The 14658-nt window shown below is 40.5% G+C and overlaps 1 protein-coding gene and 1 pseudogene across 1 annotated transcript in view; one reads left to right on the forward strand and one right to left on the reverse strand.

Moving 5' to 3' along the window:
- Positions 1 to 1380: 1380 nt before the first annotated feature.
- On the reverse strand, positions 1381 to 2210 carry LOC114501378 (annotated as a pseudogene).
- A 3405-nt stretch (positions 2211 to 5615) lies between these two features.
- KCNB2 (potassium voltage-gated channel subfamily B member 2) overlaps positions 5616 to 14658 on the forward strand; it is a 388070-nt gene continuing 379027 nt past the window's right edge. The window contains exon 1 of the mRNA XM_028518565.2: positions 5616 to 6147. The gene's annotated coding sequence lies outside the window, so the exon portion shown is untranslated. The remainder of the gene's footprint in view (positions 6148 to 14658) is intronic.

A 14658-nucleotide genomic window follows, 5' to 3' on the forward strand; every position in this document is an offset into this window, starting at 1 on the left:
GGAAGACCAATTCTTGGGAGAGAAAAGTCATTGGGCCACTATGGCTAAAAAGCTGGACCCTTCTTCTTTGTCTTGGAACCACGACAGTCTCTTGCTCTCCATGTGGGAGAGGCAAGGAGCTTTCAATCAGGAGATTTCAGTGAACGAGCAACATTGCACTGCCATTTCTGATCCCTTCATCTAGGTGTTGTGAAAGATGAGACAAAGGAGGCCACTGAGCAAGAAAACACTTAGTCTGGCAGACAAGAGAATGGCAGTCCTGCCCTTATTTGCACAAGTCATGACAGTTCCTGACAACTTTTATATGCCATGCTCCTTTTTGATTCACTTCCCTCTGTAGATGTAGTTCTGGATCTAGAATCAAACAATTCTAAACTTCAGCCTCTATGATGCTTGAGATTTCAGGTTGCGTTTGAGATCACACCAACTACTAACAAGGCTGTAACAGTGTGGTTTGCAAGGGTCCACCTTGTATATTGGCAATTGGCAAGTTAATGCTCTAAAGTCAAGGCAAGGATCTTGGACTATCCCTATCTTATGAAGCCACATAAACTGGGCAGGACTCCACAGAAATTGTCCAAGACCCTCATGACTATGAGATTTCTATCTGTGGGCCATGAACCTGTCTCCATGAAAGATTCTATACTCTGTCTGAGAGATAGTCAATTCTGGTATGTGTTCTATTCTCTCAGGACATTATAAGGGGAGCAAAATGATGGAAAGGAAAGAAAGGATACCAGAGTGGAAGTTCAGCTTTCTTAAACTAGCTGGGAGACCATAAGCAAGTCATAGAATGCCTCAATTTTCTCATCTGCAAATGTTCTATTGGATTTGATAGTCTTGAAGTCTTTTTTTGAGATTTTATATGTCATTAAATGTCTGAATATCTGGGGTCCTTCAGGAAATAGGTATGCCCCTCTGTCCCATTTAGGCTAGATTTGCTCAGTATGGTATACCCCTAATCCTCAATAGCACACTCCCTCCTCATCTGCCCCAGATACCCAGGGAACAATGAAAGAAAGGGTTTGTGGCATACAAAAGTATAAATGTAGTAACATCTGACCACTTAGTAGACGTGAGCCTTGCTTTTACATAGTTTTGTATAACAACTAGAAAAGGCTATGTGTTTTCTTCTCCCCGTTTCCAAGCCTATTCCTTTAGGCATGCAGGTTTTTTCCTCTCCCCACCTCCTACTTCTTAGGTCACCAGGGAACCCTAAGGAACAAAGAAACCCTACCAAAAGAAAGTCTCAAGTACCCATCAGCAGCCATTTGAGGTTGCAAGTAGGTCTGATGCTAAGAAAGGGTTGTGTCCAGCAGAACCCACTTCCATAGGAATCCAAGCTCCAAGGCTGGGAGGCAGCAGGTGTTAAGGACAAGCTCACTGCTGATCAGTTTCCCACTGGAGAATATTGTGGCTACACAAACCCAGACCACATTGTTGTAGATGGTGATCATGCTGGTGCAGAGGGGCTGGCTGCATCTCTGTCACCTGGCATGCCACCAGCCTGCCAGCCACATGGCAGCAACTTCAGTACAACTCAGGACCATGTGTGTTTCCAGGGCCCAGAGCTGGACTTTGATTGCTGGGCCCCATTTGTTTGCTTCTCAGGTTTCTTCTCTGCTCTTGCTTAGATGCTTTGATGATACCATACTCCTCTCTATGCTCGCTCCCATAGCACAGTTCCTGCTCCCCAGTCTCCTGGGCTTACTGCTTTGCCTGCTTCTTCTTTGCCTCTGGCTCTAATTCAGCCACTGTGGCCTCTTCAGCCTTCCTGTGCTGTAATTGCTGTCTTCACGCTGTGGACTCTCCCTCTCATCCAAGCAATCCCCTGCCACTTTGGCCAGGATAGGATCCAGGGAGTTGTCCTTCAGTCCAACCACTTCAGGCCCTTGAGCTGAGCAAAGCTGCCAGACAGGTGACCAATCTGCTGTTTAGGACATCCAAGTGCTGGAGGTTAACCAGACAGCCAAAGTCATGGCAGTTGCTGTTTGTTTTAGTCTGGTCCAGCTGTACCGGGCATGCAAGGCCACAGAAATATGACAGTGAAGTAGGCAGTTTATGGCAGGACAGATCCAGTTTATGGTGGACTTTGGGAGAGCAGCCAGCTCCTTGACTGGTAGCTCATTCAGGTCTTTGAGGCTCAGGTGTAGTTCATGCCCAGACAGCTTGTTGTGGAGGTTCATGCCCTTACTATGGGCCCTGGTCATGTTGTCTCTGGCTAAGCAGGTTCCAACTCTGGGACTCTACTGTCAGGAGGTGCACCCAACAGACGATGCCTGTGCTCTCTGCCTGCCACACCTTGTGGAAAACCCTGCCACCTTCCACCTACCACCGCACTCTGATCCCAACGTCCCACTCCTAGTGTTGCCCTCTAGTCATTCTTAAATAATCCTTTTAAAACTGGCTTTTGTTTTTTGTTTGGTTTTACTTAATGTGCCATACCTTTCCTTTCATTTGACTTTTAAAAGTATTCAAATCCATCTCTAATTTTTGAGCCTTCAAAAATTTATAAATTCTTACTTTTATGCTTTTAACATTTAATATATATTCATCCCCTTGCCTTTACTACTTTGTTTTAATCTAGACCACCTCTCTCTGTAAGTCCAATTGCCAGTGAAAATTCCAGCCTGATAAATTAAAGCATAATTCATAATGATATTATTTAGAATATAATAAATAATTTTTTAATATTTTATTCAACAAAAAATTCCAAAAACCTATTATGCTTGATGTTGTGTATGTACATCCACATATATTCCAACACACCAACATTATGATGTATGAGGAAACACATTCTTCATCTAAACTGTATCTACTTATATGCATAAGAGCATTTCAGGTTAAATTTATATTAAATTTGTGTATTTTACCAAGCATTACAAGCAAAGCATTTTGATATACTAAGCAGACATTTCTCCCCTTTATATTAATATAATTTCATAAAATCTAAAGGTAAATCTGGGAAATTGAAATACAAGGAAAAGGAACATTTCTATAAATATCAGTAAAGGTTTTAAAAAGATGGCTTAAAGGAGCAATGCAAAAACATGTCTGTCTTTTCAGCTAGATCATTTTAATTTTTCCTTTGAAGAACAATGGAAAATATGAAATTATACATACAAAGGCAGTGGAACCACATGCTGCTAATCAACACAAAAGTCTTTGAAGGTATCTGGAATTCAAGCTGTGCATAGCTGTACTCAGCTATTTCAAACAATTTGTACACTAAGGGTTATTCTCTGTAACCCATTTGATCTGTAAGTAATTTAGTAAATGGAAGTGGAGTTTATTTATAAAGACTATTTTTCCATATCATCGCATGCTTACAGACACACTTAGGTGTTATGAATAATCTACTCATAACACCCTGCTTTCCAGATCTGGAGATAGCAGTAATGTCTTTTAGTCAACAGATATTATGCTCTCTTAACTAGTGTCCACTCCCTAGGAAAATGGATTCAGATTTCCAAACTCTAGTGGAAATTTAAGGTAAAAACATTTTTTTAAACAAATACTTGTCAAACAATTAAGTTCTCAATAAAGTGATCAGTAATGTTAATGTTTGGCTAGTAAAGAGAGGGGATTTCACCATACATAAAATTAATGAGAGATCATGCTCCTTAAATTCTGGCACAGCTTAAGTTAATCTTAAGTAGTCTGTCTAGACTTTAATTATTTTGTAAATTCCATTCATATAATAAATATTGTGTGCCTGTGAAAGGTTTGATATTTGAATAGGTACCTTTTAACCACATGTGTGGCTCTGGGTTAGAGGTAAGGAATGTAAACAAAGTGATATGGAATCCATCCTGGAGGAATTTATTTAAAGCTGTAAGGCATTTACAAAGAAAGATCATATTCTGTAGAAAGATAGTTCCCATGATGTGCAATAGAGGCCAAAGGGGTGCAGGGTGACTGAGGTTGAGTATGAAGTGGGCCTCAAAGTGCTGGAATGATTTGCACATGAGGCCTGGAGAGGAGCTTTCCAGGAGAGGCTCAGTCAAGTGTGCAGGGGCCACTGGTAGGGAATGGGAAGCAGGCAAATATGCGTGAACAAAGAAATGATATGGAGAGGGTTGTGGTTAGGAGAGAGTAATCTGCAGGAAGTATGTGAAATGAATGAGAGGGTGGAAGGACTGGAGTTGTAGGAGGGGACATCCTGCAGGTCCCTGGAACTGTGGAGCTGAAGCTTGGAAATAGGTCTGGGAATTTGGAAGTTATCTTCCTCTTCATAGTATTCAAGCTACAAAAGCTCCAAGGACTGCAGAGGACCAGAATGGTTCCTGAGCAGTGAAGGCCGATGGCATCTGAGGGCCATCTTCTATACTAAACATCAGGCCCAACTTCTGGTATCTGAAAAAACCACCCAGCACAAAGTAAGGCCCACAGGGAGGCAGGAAGTCAAGGTGTTGAGAACCCTCCATGATAGCACTTTCCAGTGCATGTCAGGGCTGAAAAGAGTGTATTTGGACCTTTTTCAATAGCCACCTTTCTTGACCTAAAGAAACTCAGAAGGGAGCCCCAGCTGTAAATAACAGGGCCTATGTTCTTTTTCAAAAGGTGTTTCAAGTTACTTTGTTTTCCTGAAAGCTGTGCCTGCTGTCTCTACCTTGTACCTGTTGGAGAGCACACAGGTCAGGAGCCTGGAGAGCCCAATGATGTTATTTCAAGTTCATCTTGTGTTTACTGCACCCTAAAGGTGGGGAAAGGTCTGGGTGTCCACGGGAGGCCGAGCCAGGGAGGAACTTGGCACAGTTCTCCAGGTGTTAGGGAGGACCAGCAAAGCAAAGAGAGCCTGAGTATGAATAGCGCCCCCGTGGGAAGCAAGAATTAAGGCTCCCACCGACCTGATTTTTCCCGTAGACGCAGGAAAGTGGGGTTACTGGACTGGCAACGTCCCTGAGCAGAGGTAGAGGTGCTTGGAGGAAAGTCAGGTCCTCTTTTCGTTCCTTGTTTCCCCTGCTCCCTGCAGGAAAATCCTCCGGGCCCTATCACTCAGGAGCGAACTCTTCTCACTGCAATTCCAGGGTCCAGCAGAGGCCCCTTCGTTGAGGTCTTGAAGGGGCTCACGCGGGAGAGCCCACCACTGGAAGCCGAAGGACCCTGGCAATCCTGGGGAACAGTTGGAGCGCATGTCGGTGGGGCACCTTGGGCTTTCCCAGCCGCCTTGTGCGCAGCGCCCGCCTGACAGGCTGCGGACCCTCTTGCTTCCAAGAGCAAGGGCCACACCGGGAAGCAGGTGGGTGTGGAGCGGGGTTGGGGCAGCAGGGAGCAGCAGGCGAGCTGGTGGAGAGGGAGGTGCCCCCGAGGTGTGGGCGGTGCCCTATGGGCCGCGCCCTGAGCTCGGAGGCGCTGTCCTCGGTCCAGCGTGCAGCTCTTGTGCTGCCTGGCTCAGCCCAGGCGTCCCTAGCAGTGCCCGGCCTCCCGCACTGCCTGGCCACAAGGGCCCGCCGCCCACCTCGAGAGCCCAGAGTTCCCTGGAAGAGGAGAAGGAGAAGAAGGCGGTGGCCGCTTCAGCGGGAGGGTGCGCGGAGCTAGGGAGGAGGCGGAGCACTAGGTGGGGTGGTGGCAGGCGGGTGTGCGCCAGGCCGGCGCCCCCAGCGCCCCGCCTCGCCTCCTGAGCCCAGCCTCTTCTGGGCTCCGCCACAGGCACACACCCACCAAGCACCCACCACCCTCCGCCTCCGTCCCACCGCCCCGCGGGCCCAGCAGGAGAGCGTTAACTCCCGGCTGGCGCGTGGAGCTCAGCCCGGCGTGATTTTTCCCGTTCCATCCCAGCCGTCTCTGGCTGGGCGGCGGTGGCAGCGGCAGCAGGGGGAGGGGGACCCGCGTGGGAAAGGGACTGAAGATCGATGAAGATTATTGTTCTTAAGGATTCCTTAGCATACTCCTGCTGTCTCTCCTTTGAGCCTTCCTAGTGGATACCATCAACCAGAGTCAGGGATGTAAGAGGAGGGAAGACGCCGGGAGCTCCAGCCAGCCTGGGAGACCCTCCTCTCAGTGGAGGGGAGGGGGATTTCCAGCGACACATCATTGGCGAAGGGAATCGTCGCAGGGAGAGGAGCCCCAGTGGGAGCGGGGAATCCCACAGCCCTTTGTGGTGCCCGTGCCGTGTCGCCTTCTGAGCGGGTCTGTGGGAGCTAGGTAAGTGGGGGGACTGGGGTGGCATTTCTGCTCCCCAAAGGGGTCTCCCTTTAATAACGAATCATCGCAGGCAGCCTAGCCATATTTGAGTTGCTAAAGGAATTGGAAACTGCCGTATGGCGTCCAGTGGACTTAACACACAAAGATGACTTAGCCCTGAGAGGTGTATTCATGTAAGGCTTCGTCCCCTAGAGGAAGGCGCTCAAGTGTTAGCCCCTTCAGAGCAGCCTGCCTGGGAAATGTTATTTCTAGGAGATGAGCTCTGTTGCCTTCTGTTCATTTGTTGGTAAATGCCACACTCACATGGACACACTTGTGGGACCGGATTTAGGAAATGTGATGTCTCTGATTTATGAACAGCCTTCAGAACACAGAGCCATGCGTGCATTTTATTCTTCAAGCAGTGCACGCTCTGCATTCTGTAGCAGGGTTCCTAGGAGAGAGAAGGAGTCTCTAAGGAAAGAACCCACGGCTGTTTCCAACACACTGGGCTAGGGGACTAGGGAATACAGTCCCAAATGGCACCAACCATTTGCCTCATCATTTGCTTCCAGTACTTCATGACCATTTTCAAAATGATGTACTGCCATCCTTTTCTCGAATTATGAGCGTTTTGTGTATTCATTCATAAAAATTGTCCGTGTGCAATATGCACAAGCATGCCTTTTATATATACATCCTTTATGACTATACAAATGTTATAATAATGGATGTAAGATTACACTGGAAAATTTAGGGTATGCAGATGTACCCTGGCTTAATTTTATGCAGGTTCAAAATTCCTTCTAATCAAGTTATGCAATAATGTCAATATCTTAAATAGCACCTCGCATTTCTGTTTTTTGCAGTGATTGGTTTTTGGATTTTGTTGGGCATTTGATTTTGTAATCTCAGCTCAAAGGAAAAGTAAGAATTTGTTATTGTTTTAAAATATGTAGTATTGTGTAAGACAGAGGTCTCTTGGCATATTTACTAATAAGTATCAGTAGAGATATTACATTTCACAGGACAAAAGAAAGGTAAATTCCAGTTAAAGATCTAAAGTCCAACTTGTCAGTACTAAGAAACTTAGAGGAAAGATTTTGAAAAAGAGGGTAACATTTAAAAAATATATTATATAAAATAAAGTTTTACTTTATCTCACTCTTCAGAGACCTGTGTGTATGTGTTTGTGTGTGTGTCTGCAAATATAAAGTTGTTCACAGCTCACTTGTAATATATAAATACCATCTATAGACATCTAGACCAGAGAGTTCTTGGTTCTTAAATTAACCAAAACTTAAACAGTTCAGTAATTTGGCACATTATGCATATATAATGCATTAATTGTTGCCAGAGGTGATGATTTTTAGTGTGGGTCATATAGTATATGCTTGCTTATGTGGCTCCACAGACTTTCTGAAAAATTGGCATGCATAAATAACTTTTTTCCATACTGAATGAAAATTGTCCTCTTCACTTAAAAGAATTAATATGCCTTCCCAAAGTAAATACTATGATCCTTTCTCTCTGTCAGGATCAGACCAATTGTTCCTCATCACCAATAGAATTCTGTTTTATGTCCTCTTTTGCCTTTCCTGGTTCTGTTCAGACTCTTGGAGAAAGGAGTGAATCACTTGGCAGTTGTCTTTGTTTCTTCTCCCTTTTCACCTTCACCTTTACCTCTCCTTGTTAGTGTTCCCAAATCTCCCTCATACACAAACACACATGGACTCCAGAAGATAACTTTATTGCATGCCACTTTGAGAATGTTAGTGTCTCTTTTCTTTTTCTCCTGATTTTCTAGAATCAACCCAGGCATCAGTTGAAATGATTTCCAATTTCAGATTTCTCCAAATACCACAGTTCACCTTTTTAAGCATATGTGTTTTCTGAATATTCCGAAAGGATTAGCAGAAATTATTTTCTACTCAATCCTTTCTGTTTGGCTTTTAAAGTTTCATTGTGGATGCTTTGGAATCATGGTGAACATGAACTCACCCTTCTAATTTCTAGTATGGTAAGAAAAGTGAGACTTCTAGAAAAACAAAACAACAGGTTATGGGTTCAGTCACATTTGGCCATTTAAAAGCATATCTGTCCAGGTTTTCTGCTTACCTGTTTGCACATCAGTGGAAAATTTTGGTTAAACATAGAAAAAATATATTTCTTGAATTTATAACTGAGATTTTGAAATGGTATTTTGAGAGATTGGCATACATGCATATATATTGTGAAAGTAGACCAAATTACTGATAAAATCTAAGAAACCTACAAGATATATGTTTCATTCTGACCTAACACATTTTTTTTGATAAATTACAAGGAATTAATTAGTTCCTTGAAATCTTCTATCCCATAGAGACTAGTCCTAAGGAACATCCTTAAAGTTGACAGGACATCTTCTTATGTACATTTGATAATAAATATATAAGGTTCAGACATTCTGTTTACTTTAGAATGAAATATTGTTTGAGATTTGCTTTATTTGTCAGGTGGATTTTGCATACAGTTGTGATGCCTCTATAATTTTCACAGGGGCTTCAAAAAAGTGAAGAATATACATGCTTTGTATGTAATTTTTTTAAAGTTTAGAGTATTTTTTAAGGCAAGAGTTTATGGCTTTTTAGTCTCAAAATAATGAAGTCAACTTTATGTAGGAGCACAGTTTTCAATCTTTTACTCATATGCTACAAGTATCTTCATAATCTAGATCTCTAGCCCATTCTTGCTCATTGCTTATTTTCACTTGTGTTTCTTTAATATGTATTTCCACCAACTTTTTACTGCAAGCGCAGGTTGTCAGGCAGAAGGTCAAGTGTGCAAGGCCAAGGGCTCCCATGGTAAGCCAAACACTGCTGTATTATCTTTAAGGGAAGAGTGACTGTTCCTGTAGGTTAAGTGGTATATATCTGTGCTGTCTGGTTTAATGTCATGTATCCACTCATTCATTAATTCATTTATTACTCATTAGTATGTATAAAGAGAAGAGTGCTTGATGAGACTGTAACAAATGCAAAATGGGTAGAAGACATAGTGATTGCCCCTCAAGGATTTTTTATAGTATAGAGAGTAAAACTTGAATAACTATTTAAAGAATCACATACATAGTTTAAAATCTGGGGTCTCTTGCATACAGAAGTGCATTTAACAATGTCATAGTTGATAAATTATTTAAGGCAGATTCATGAGGAGGATCATGAAAATTCATCACAGTCTATGCATTTGGGGAATTATTAGAAAACAATAATAATGATAACTTATTAAAGTTTAAATTGAAACATTGTTTTAAATATTTATGTTATATTTTAATATTATATTTATGTGAATAAATTAATTTATCATTATTATTGTAAAATGTTTTATGTGTTTTACAAATACTAAATATTTTAGTTCTCGTAAACACCCTACAATGCAGCTATCACTAATAGTCTTATACAGGTAGGAAAATTAAAGTACAAAGACTTGTCTAAAGTCACATAGGAAATAAATGGTGCAGTCAAGCTTGAACTCACACTCAGGTGTTCTGGCTCTATTTCACCACTATGATATTAAGAAGTATTAATAAACATGATCCCAGGCAGAATAAGAAAAGATTTGTGCAGCTTTTAGATTTATTTGGAGCTATATCTTCCCATTAAAAGATACCATGGTTATTATTAGAGGGAATACTTGGGAAAGGTCAAAAGGTCAAAAGGGGCTTTATTTTAAATAGGAGAAAAAATCCAAATTTTCAACATGAATTAGAAATAAGAAGGTAGTTTAGTTAGAGGCTGATTTTTAAAAGAGAGGTGAGCTTTTATCAGAATGCTAAGATGTGAGTAAGCATGACCCTTATAGTGACCATGGAGAGCAAGGGTGGCTGAGACAGATGATCTGACTGATCATTTTCTAATGATAGTTGATTTTATTTTCATTTAAAATTTTTTAAAAATGTTGTGCTTACTTTGAACAGAGTACAATATTATAAAATTTTTAAAGTTTATTATTTTTAGAATTATATTTTTACATATAAAGAGAAAATTATTAGTTTTGCAACATAATTTTCTTTTCCTCATGTCCTCATTTTTTCCCTCTGGAAAAAAGTATCCTTGATACATTAATAGAAATTGGAATAGTTACTTAACATATTTATTTCTAGTATATTGTCTAAAATACATTTATTTTATTAAATGACAGCTATAACAAAGTCATATAAGGATAAATCAAATAATTATTGAGCTTTTCATCAAGAAGTCAAGTTCCTTGTAAATAGCTATTGCTGCTTCTTTTTATGCGAAAAATACCATGTGTATTAAATTTAGAAGGTAAAATGGCCAAATATTACCTGCAGGATGCCTTACAATAAAATATTTAGATACAACCTCATAACAGATGACATTTTATTTTTTTTTCGCAGATACTACTAAGTCTCATAGGTTGTCACATTTCATAGACAACTCTCAACCTACAATTGTCTTGCAGCATAAAAGTTGATTTTAATGGCTTGTTCTCTTGGAACTTGTAATGCATTTATAGAAACAGAACTTTAAATGATGTTTAAATCACCAGGCCAATCTACAAATGCCATTTTAATCAATAATATATCTGAAGTACAGTGCTATTAGTATTGAAAATACAACAATTATATATAGCAATATTCCTGGGGAATAATTTGATTTAAATAATACTTATTTCCTGCTTCTTCTGTGCCTGAGTATGGAGGTGACCACAGTAATGCCTGGGCCCACAAGGAGGAGAGTAAACAGAGTTTGGATGTAACTGACTCTGATATTAGGCAGAATGGAAAAAGCTTTATAATATTGGTATAGGCAAAATGTTGAATAACTGATTCAGAGTTCTATCATGAGAGGTGGGGTCTGCATATCTTTCCAGGATTCAAGCCCTCAACTAGGTGTTGGAAACATAATTCTGAGTAAGACATCTGCACTCACTGCCTACACGCATAGACAAATAAATCATAACATGTCGTAAATGCTATTGGAGAAGCAGAAAGGCAATTCAACTGAGTAGTTGCCTAACAGCAACATCCTGTGAGAAAAAAAATGGTCTCTTTGAGTTCCCAGGTATATTCAGTCCTGATCCTCTGCCCAGTCAGACCCAGTGACTCCTTTTCATAAGCAGTGCTTTGTAATATCCCTTTTACTTTTCTGAAATGATTTTGTAGATAATATAACCTATCTACATATGTAATGTTTTAAAGATCAATGCACATGCTCCATCTGTAATAGAAGAAATAAAGGAGAGCAGTAATGAAAACTGTAAGCATAATAGCATGTGTACATTTGAGGATAACTGCACTAAAAGTTGTAATAAAGTAGTCAGATGCTTGCTACTGAATATGTGTAAATTTGGGTTAAGAGAAACTAACTGAATAGTGGTGACACTTTTGTATTTGGCTTTTTGTTACAAGAACAAAGTAAATACATTCATTGAGTGTATGTTGTGTTAGTGAATGAGCAGTTATCTTGAGCAGTGTTATAGTTGGTGATGTGACTTTCCAAAACGGTGGGTAAATCTTGGTGAAGTTCCAAGTATGGTAGTTATATTCCTAGAAAATTCCTATGTACAACAGGGTTAGGATCTAGTTGCAAATAATAATTTTTTCATTTACATACATTTGGTGAGAAGTGTAAAAATCATGTAGGACACAGAATTTCTATCCACATTGTAGAGTTTCTTGCATTCCTGGACCTTGCCTTCCAAATACTTAACAATTTTAGAAAACTCACTCAAATGGGCTGTGTTAATTTCATTCAGCAACACTGATTATGGTTATATCCTCCCATTGAAGGAAGCCAATCTAATTCTAATGTATAATTGGACAATTCTGAAAAGGAAGAGCTCTTAAGTACATAAGATACAAGTAAGTAAGGAAATAAATTTAGAGGCTGACTAAATAATAAAATAAACAGCAACAAAATTAAGCCACATAGATCACTAAACATTAGAAATATCCTAATAGTAGACCTAGTATGTGAGGCTGGCTAATCAGATCATAACTGTTAAAAGTTTCGTTTTCTGTGTGGGAGTGACAGATGAGACTTCACAGATGAAGTGACACCTAAAATAATTTTTAAGAGAATAGTGCACATTCTTGAGGCTAAAAAGGAGGTAGAGGGATGATATTCTAGATAGAGGGAACAGCGTTGGCAAAGCAGTATTACACAATACAAAGGGTGTGGTAGGTAATTAGGGAAGTGAAGGGAGATCAGACCAAAGAAGAAGGTTGGGGATCAAATGTGAAAGGTGATGTACTCAATGCAAAGTCATTTGAAGTTTATCCTGTAAGACAGGCAATAGGGTCAACTGCAATTTTAAATAGTGTGACATGATCTGCTTTAATTGGGGTACAGTCTCTGAGCTGGCATGAGAAAGACAGATTATAAGAATAGAAAAGATTGATGCCTGGGACGCTAGTTGAGAGACCATTGAGGGACATAGGTGGATAAGACACCAGGATTGACATCCAATGAGAAAAGTAAATACCCCAAGTATCTCTAACTCTTCCAGCCCCTAACATGAGTCATAATAGCAGGCTTTAAGCCTCCTTCTTTCTTCTTCAAAGATCATTGTATTAGTTGAGATAACTCCAGCCTCTCTAAAAGGGCCTTTACATTTCAGTGGTTAACAGAGTAGAAGTTTAGTTTTTGCTCATATGAGAGTCCAGTGTGTATGTTCCATGCAGTGATTTGGGGACCCAAATTTTGATTACACTAAGGACGTGGAGTTCTCTGCATTTAGCTGGCAGCTGTGGAAGAAATGAACATAGGGAAGGCACATCCAGGAGGTGCCACACCTTGCTTTTTGTTGGGCAGATAATGATATTGCTCCATCTACATACAAAGAGGGACCTATGTAACCCCTGGCTGGTTAGCCACTTCTCAGCAACATTTTTATATCACAGAAGGAGGAGAACAAATTTTGCTAAAAAGCTATTTCTATCATATTCTCCCTATCTGGCCACATGTAGGAAAACCTCAGTGCCAGGAAACTATCTGAATTTCCCTTGGTCACAGCATGCATCTCAAAAGTCCAAGTTCTATGGGTGATGCTGAATTCTGCATCCCACTCCCACCATTAAATCTGGATATGGCCCCTTGTTGTCCGGAAACCTTTATACTAAAAGGCAGGTTATTGCCCTTCCATCATACAATGATGACCAGATACAGAATAATTGCATTCAAAATTCCAATTTGGAAAAGGGAAGAATGGAGACACAGCAGTCTTTGGTTTATAACATGGAAGAAATCCCAGTAGACATTGCTACAGACCTTTGGCTCTGACAGTGAGGGAAAGTTTTTATTATACCCAGGTTTTGCTGTCTTGGAGGAACCCTTCTGTTCTTTGTTCTTGGTAGCCCTGGCCACCCTGTGGGAGCTTCTTTCTTTTCCATTATACTCCATAGCCACATCCCAAGTGAATATTGGAAAGTATGTCCTTCATGGGAGTTATATAACTTTCCTAGCCCACTGCTCACTGGTCTAAGTTTGGATGCCTTGAGGTTGTTTTATAGTCACTTTTCTGTTCTTTTTTTTTTTCTTAGCTAGGGTCCCAATTTCCTTGTCAATACAATTCCCTCAAAAATTTTTGTAAGTTTCTTACCTATTTGCTGTCAGTTATTCTACTTACTACTATTCATAATTCTTGGACCTGGTCCATTTCTTTGCTTGTGTTTCAATTACCCGTGTCTCAACTTGTAATTTTGCAGTCACCTGTAACAACAGGGTGGGGTGGCATGGTAGGGTAACTTCATTAATCATATTTTTGCTGCAAGGTGGAGTTACTTCATCTAACTGTGAAGTCTTCATGGACATCTGCTATTCAAAGCTTCTTGCAGTGTTATTTATTCCTCAGCATTAGATTCCCTTAAGCAGTGGACTGTTCCAACTTGATAGTCATGCCTTTATAGCATTTGGCTATTCTCCTTTATTTTTGTTCTTAAAGTAGCAAATTCTTTCCTGAGCTCCATCCATTTTCTTGTAATACTTTGATATAGTCAGTGAGGAGCAATCATCACATACTAGTATGCTAGCTCTTGCTAGCCATTTCCTAGGACTATAGATCTACCCTTTAAATTAGTGCAGTTTTTCCAGGGCATAATAGGGTTTCAGACCTCTGGTCTTTTACATCCATTTCCTTGCCAATGGCCACCACCGCATATTTAGATTTTTGTAAAGTCAGCACCCTGTTTAAGGTATCAATTTCAGAACAAGTTAGGATGATGATAGCTGCTGTAATAAACTGAACTACCAGTGGCTTCAAATAATAAAAGCATATTTCTCTCACATGACAATTAGATGGAGAGAGAGCGAGAAGGAGAAAGGTATGTGTGGAGAGAAAGGGAATAAAAAGACATATCTTCTTAAACATCTTGGCTCATAAGTGATGACAACAACATTTCTGCTTATATTCTACTGATAAAAGCTGGTCAAATGCCCACATAGATGCAGAGGGGCTGGGAGATGTCATCCTTGGCTTAACAGGAGCTTCTCAGTGACAACTTTCTCTCACAAAGGTGAAGCATACATT

Source organism: Phyllostomus discolor, chromosome 7 (genome assembly GCF_004126475.2).
Source record: "Phyllostomus discolor isolate MPI-MPIP mPhyDis1 chromosome 7, mPhyDis1.pri.v3, whole genome shotgun sequence".
In the NCBI taxonomy this organism is placed as follows: Eukaryota; Metazoa; Chordata; class Mammalia; order Chiroptera; family Phyllostomidae; genus Phyllostomus; species Phyllostomus discolor.